The sequence below is a fragment of the Bombyx mori genome, chromosome 25, assembly GCF_030269925.1.
Source record: "Bombyx mori chromosome 25, ASM3026992v2".
Lineage (NCBI taxonomy): Eukaryota > Metazoa > Arthropoda > Insecta > Lepidoptera > Bombycidae > Bombyx > Bombyx mori.
Window position 1 is genome coordinate 9,426,786 of NC_085131.1, and position 6,671 is coordinate 9,433,456.

General features: G+C 34.7%; 2 long non-coding RNA genes across 3 annotated transcripts; one reads left to right on the top strand and one right to left on the bottom strand.

Moving 5' to 3' along the window:
• LOC119630564 (uncharacterized) lies at positions 1–2,922 on the top strand. The gene is made up of 4 exons (XR_005246314.2): positions 1–287; positions 428–678; positions 830–1,016; positions 1,347–2,922. It is a non-coding gene; the product is annotated as an uncharacterized LOC119630564 (long non-coding RNA).
• Positions 2,923–3,594: 672 nt separating this feature from the next.
• On the bottom strand, positions 3,595–5,266 carry LOC134201359 (uncharacterized). Of its 2 annotated transcripts, XR_009976614.1 has the most exons (3): positions 4,729–5,266; positions 3,894–3,958; positions 3,595–3,809 (listed from the first exon to the last, which is right to left on the bottom strand). It is a non-coding gene; the product is annotated as an uncharacterized LOC134201359 (long non-coding RNA). The 2 variants fall into 2 exon arrangements; XR_009976615.1 differs by lacking the exon at positions 4,729–5,266 and having other exon boundaries at positions 3,894–4,713.
• Positions 5,267–6,671: the final 1,405 nt, after the last annotated feature.

Consider the following 6,671-nt stretch of genomic DNA (forward strand, 5'->3'; position numbering starts at 1 on the left):
AACTGTCCATTTCGTATTACGGACTTACAACAAAAAAGCAGATCGCGGACCATCACTAGTGCTGCCTCTGCAGAGCGATTTGTGAAACTTTAGTGCATTCTTTTCATACAACTAACAACAACTGGCCTAAAGTCGGTATTACGGATGCTTTTGTGTGCCACACAACAGCAGATATTTAGCAATGTCGTTTGTCAAATTTGCGACACCTTTTGTATCTGGTGCTGAATTGTTGCTAACTATCTGCAAGTGTAAAATTTGTGAAATTAAATTATTTTAACTTGATTTAGGTAAGTGTAATTGGTTTAGATCTTTATTTGCTTTTGTGTTTTCCATAGTATTAACATTAAATACCACGCTGGGCAATTTAAGTACATTAATAATGTTGAGGTTATAAAGTTTATTTTTTACAAATTAATATTTCTTCTAGGTATGTACTATGGACAGAGCTCAAATAATAAATGGGGCTTTGGAGTCTAAGGAAATTAGGTCGGATACATACGAATTAGTGCGTTTGCGACGCTGTCTTCGTGATCAAGCCTGACCCCTTAATCTATCGGAAAGTTTGTTCAGAACACATTACAGAATTTCGAAACATCAATATTTACAATTGTGCTCTGAATTAAAGCCGTTAATAACCTAGATCATCAAGACGAACAAGAATAGAAAGTAAAATGCAAGGTACTTATATATATATTCAATTTAACATTTTAATATGTGTAAATAATGAAGAAAATAAAAGATTCACAAAATCTTGTGTTCAAAAGTAGCATTGTTTTTTTGATTTCAGATTTATTCTTAACTAAATGTTTTAAATAACTTGTTTATACAGGTGTTAACAGCATTGCAAAATTTCATACCAGAAACCTGTGGGAATGAGCTTTTTGCATTTTGAGTTAAACTGTAGTAAATCCAATGCCATTAGGGAAGTGGCTATGGCATTAAACAATCTTCCAGTTTTATTGAAACATTTAAAGTTTCTGCAAACAGTACAATGGGTCACAAGTTATTATAAATGGGTAAGTTAAATAATTATCTTATAGTATAGAGCACAAGAGTTCCACCGATTTTACAATTTCCACGAGTCAATCATATAGATCAGTTATATTCTTGAAGCTTTATAACTATAGCTATATTTAGCTATATATAGCTATATTTTAAACAGAGTTCTGAGAAATGTCAAGTCCTGGTGAAACTGGAAAGGCCTTCAGGCCACCATTAATCTTTCCTACATATTTTTTTTTTAATTCAAAATTTGTCTTATTTTTATAGTACATAGATATTTGAACAATAATAATTTTGTGATTGAAAACATAATATAATAGTAAATAAATTTCTTTTCATTATAGGTTTTACAATAAATTTGGCTATCCTGGGGTTTTGGGGTGTATAGATGGCACTCATTTGCACTTATCAGATCTTCTGTATATGAAGAAAGGTTTTAGAACGCAAGCATTATCATTTCAAGAATGTGCAAATACTAAATATTTTGCTGAAGCCTATCATTCACAATAACAAACATTTGATAGTACTTATCTAAAGAATTAAATATTTCAGATCTGTGATAGTGATCTTAACATTTTAAGTATTGATGCAACATTTCATGATACATTTGTCTGGCTTATCACAACTGAATATGCCTATGCAGGACCTGCACCATAATAGTGAAAAAGTTTGGTTTTTAGGCAAGTAAAACATCATGAGCTCTGTCTCAGTAACCTGACTACAAAGTAATACTCAATCTAAAAGTATATTTAAAACTGGGAAGGCCGTTAATATATAGTACTATAGTAATGTTTATTGTCATACCAGGAACACTGTTGACCATTGTGAGTATTGAAGGCCAGTTGGAGATGCTTGTTGGTACATAGAGTACTGCATTATGATCATCATATGATGGCCAAGACCATAATTGTTAGCTTGTATTGCATAACATGGCAAACACACATGGGTTTCCAGTGCCCCAACTCTCTGACGAAGATGCTGAAATTGATGTTTCTTATCAAATTCATAACATTGTATTTTTTGGGAGAGAAGAGGAAACACAGCACTTAGCACCATGTCAACATTCAAGGGTGGTTCAATTGGATTGTGGAGAACAGACATTAAATTTAGTCCAACCTCTGTATTTTAGTAATTTTATGTAGATATTTTTAAAACTGCTGTTCTTAATTATGTGAACTGAGAGGGCAAGAATAGCCTAATTATTTCTGCTTATAATTTTTTATTTGTGTTTAGAGGAAATATACATATTTCCTTAACATTTTTGTGTTTATAGTAAAGGATGGATTCATAACAATTTGAAAGCAAAATTGTGAGGTTGTTTTATTAAGACAATGTTTTAAATCTGTCGTGCTCAATTTGTTCTGTATCATTTTATCTTTATGTTAACCCTGTTTGTATGTTGTGTTGTTATATATATTATTGTATATACTGCTGTTTTAAATAATAGAATAGAATGAACAACAAATCGACTAGTAATTCATAATTCTTCTAGATTTTGTTGGATATTTACATGAATATTACTTACAAAATGAAAAACATAATTCATAATTTAGACAAAATGTGGATCAACCACCACTCATTTTTGTTCATTGTGATAATAATAATAATAATATAAATATAAATATTTAACTGGTCCCGTGATAAGTTCGTAAAGAACTTGTGTTACAGGTACCAGATTACGGAAATAAATGTAAGATTTTTATTATACACATACATATATTTAATATACATCCATAACCCTGGAAAAGACATTTATATTTATCGTACAAATGTCTTCCCTTGGCGGGATTCGAACCCGCAACCCCCTTGTGTAGCGACCATGTCACTTACCACTACACCAGACGGCCGTTAGATAAGTTTGATAATTATTATTTTTGTGTAATTTTGTTTTATTTGAATAATAATTCTTAAATTAAGAAATCGTAGTTTGTTTGTAATACATGTCCAACTTCTTGCCGCATGAAATTGAAGCCACAATTGAAATATAATATCGACTGCCGATAACTTCAAAGAAACATAACTGAACTTGGGGCCGAGGTAAGTAGGATGATAGCAAGGTGATAACTCTATAACCCTATAGACTAGAAGCAGAACATGCCAAATACTGTGAGTACAAAATATACAACGAAGCTAAATACTGGTATTCTACTGGTGGTAGGACCACTTGTGAGTCCGCACGAGTAGGTACAACCACTCCGCCTATTTCTACCGTGAAGCAGTAATGCGTTTCGTTTTGAAGGGTAGAGCAGCCGTTGTAACTGTACTGAGACCTTAGAACTTATATCTCAAGGTGGGTGGCGCATTTACGTTGTAGATGGCTATGGGCTCCAGTAACCACTTAACACCAGGTGGGCTGTAAGCTCGTCCACCCATCTTAGCAATAAAAAAATAAATAGTCATTTTGAAATGCTAAGTTGAGAGTAGTTTTATTAGCGTAAAATATACTCATTAGTGTCATAAAATTTACTGTAGTACCAGCCTAAAGTAAAACGTATATATTTGGATTTGCTTGACTATTGTAACAAGCGCTATTTCGTTTTTATGGTAATATAAACTATTATGGACTCGGCTAAAATTAAAACAAAATTGAACTTATTATTTTAAACAAGGTTTTTGCCGATATTGGTCAATTCCTTGAATTTTTTTATATATCTCAGCTGGAAGATGCGCGGCCTCTGCCTGCGTACGAGCAGCCTCTGCTGAAATGAAAGCTGCATGAGCCAGTGGTTCGCCTTAGTTTCCATTTTCTCCTCTTTCTACAACTACAGCTCACGATGTGTCCACTCTTGTTTGTTGTCCGCTATAGTCTAGATAATATAATGATTGATTAACATTCTTACTGCAGTGAGTGAGTGCAAAGAGTACCTGGTTAATGAATAAAAATAACTTACTAAATATCGGCCTGATATTTGCAATGAAGCTTCTCTTAAGATGGCTTTGTCGACGAAAAACTGGGCTAATTATAAAAATAAATATTTATTTATTGTCTTAAAATATTAGATTCATTTGTTTAAAAATAATATAGAACATTAAGTTAATGTCTGACATGCAGTTTCCTATTCACGTCATATTGCCCATGACCTTGGGTGAACATTATTATGAATAGTCTGCACAGCTTTTATTTCCCTTCAAGCTGTGAAAGACTGCACTATATTTCTGGTATTCAAATCAAAGCCTACTCTTGCCAAGTCAAACAAATCCACTATCTATTACTTGATAAATAATAGCAGCATCTCGCCTAGAATATCATCGACTGGTTGTTCTAGCGTTGTCGGCCTCATGTCGGCGTAAGATGGATCTGTTGTACACTTTATTATTGATAAAACCACAAAACTAACTCATTTATTCTAGAATTTACTATTTAATTTGAAATCTTACTGAACCAGTGCTAGAATCCCGCAGGCAGATATCAATAAATCCAATGAAACACGTATTTGACATATATACATGGAAGACTTCCATGATTAAGGATTCATTCATCTTTTATTTAAAATCAAATTAGCAAATATTCTGAAATCGTTGGTGGTAGGGCGTTTGATTAACCCGCAAGACCACCATTCCGCCCATTTCTACCGCGAAGCAGAAATGCGTTGCAATTTGAAGAATGGGGCAGCCGTTTTGGTATACAGTTGAAACTCAGACCTCGTTTCTAAAAATGGGGGCGGCATTCACGTTGTGAGGTCCATACCACTTAACACTAGATGGGTTGTGAGCTTATGTACTTACTTAATTGATAATGAAATTAATAAATTAGGCTATAATTTTGATCCATTCTTTTTTAAAATAGGTTCGTAACGTAAACAACTATCTGATTACAAATTATCAAACGATTACAAAAAAAAATGTTATCAGTGTTTGACGACACAATTACATTTTTATAGCTATTATTCAAAATAAAGCAAAAATTATTATTAGATCACTTATTTTTAGTAACGCTTCATCGAAAAGAACAGAATTAGCAGCTCTCACTTGGCGTTTCAAACGTGAATTCCACTTAAACATTTTGAAATGTTTATATGTAACGCGCTTTTATAAATTCATTTGCCGGTTTGTTCAGCAAAAAAAAAAAAAAAGTAATGTGGCTTTTTAGTGCCAATTATTGCTACCCGATTGCGACTGGCGCTAGTTGTATGACAGAAAACTGCAGTAAGCGGTAAGCGAACAATCGCGGTACGTGATACGAAATAATTTGACGTTTTGCGATCGGTCGCGACGCGTCTGCACAACATCTGCAAAATTGTGGCTGTCGCAAATTTTTACGTGATCAGGGGGCTGGTCACGATCTTTTGCAGCACTTACATAGCGAGATAGGCAGTCGCGGTCTGGTCTGTACTCCCTTGGATTCCGTCCTTTTTCTTACCGTTTATTTAAACTTATGCTGTTTCTTTACAACTATATTCGTTATTAGGTAGGTAGGTATATTTGTGTTAGGGTAAAAGGTCTTATTAGTAAAAATAAAATGTTTGCATTTATGTTTATTTAGGTTTTAAATAATAAAATAATCGTTATAATATTGATGTTTATATATATATATTTTTTTTGTATTGCTTAGATGGGTGGACGAGCTCACAGCCCACCTGGTGTTAAGTGGTTACCGGAGCCCATAGACATCCACAACGTAAATGCGCCCATAACCCATCTTGAGATATAAGTTCTAAGGTCTCAAGTATAGTTACAACGGCTGTCCCACCCTTCAAACCGAAACGCATTACTACTTCACGGCAGAAATAGGCAGGGTGGTGGTACCTACCCGCGCGGACTCACAAGAGGTCCTACCACCAGTAATTACGCAAATTATATATTTCGTTCAATCGACAAGTACACCGCGGTTACTTTATTTCCTTAAATGAATCCTTGTCCACCTGATGGTTGTCCGGAAGATATCGCTCTTAACAATAAGACCCCTTATTGTACTTTCGCATTTAATGTTTTGCAGTTGTGTTTATTTTAGTGTACAACAAAGCACGTTCTACTTTATTAGAAAACTGGATGTAAGTCTTCAAAAATAGAAGCCATGATTAATGCAGAGACAACTGAGATATTGTCCATAAATTTATTTGAAACCAAGTATCCTGTAAAAGGCTGCGGCTCGATTGTGGTTTCGCCATTACTGACGCCTACGAACGACGCTGCCACGCTATCGCAATAAAAATTATCCTTATGTTATTCTTCTTGAACTCGATGTACTCCAAATATCATGATCGTTCTCCTGCCCTTCTCCCAGTCACCTGGGGTTGGCGCAACATGTTTTCTCCTTCCACACTCGTATATCATATACCATTTCTTCGCTTACTCCCCTCTTACACATATCGTCTTTCACGCAATCCATCCATTTCTTCTTAGTTTTAATTTTTTTTTTTTTTATTGCCTAGATGTGTGGACGGGCTCATAGCCCACCTGGTGTTAAGTGGTTACTGGAACCCATAGACATTTTTTTTTGGTACAATTTTTCCTTGTTAGGAAAGGCAAGGGGATCTAAGCCCATACAGCCTTGTCTGTTCTATATATTTTATGAAATAATTTTTCAAAAAAGTCGAAGCCACCCATAGACATCTACAACGTAAATGCGCCACACACCTTGAGATATAAGTTCTAAGGTCTCAGTATAGTTACAACGGCTGCCCCACCCTTCAAACCGAAACGCATTACTGCTTCACGGCAGAAATAGG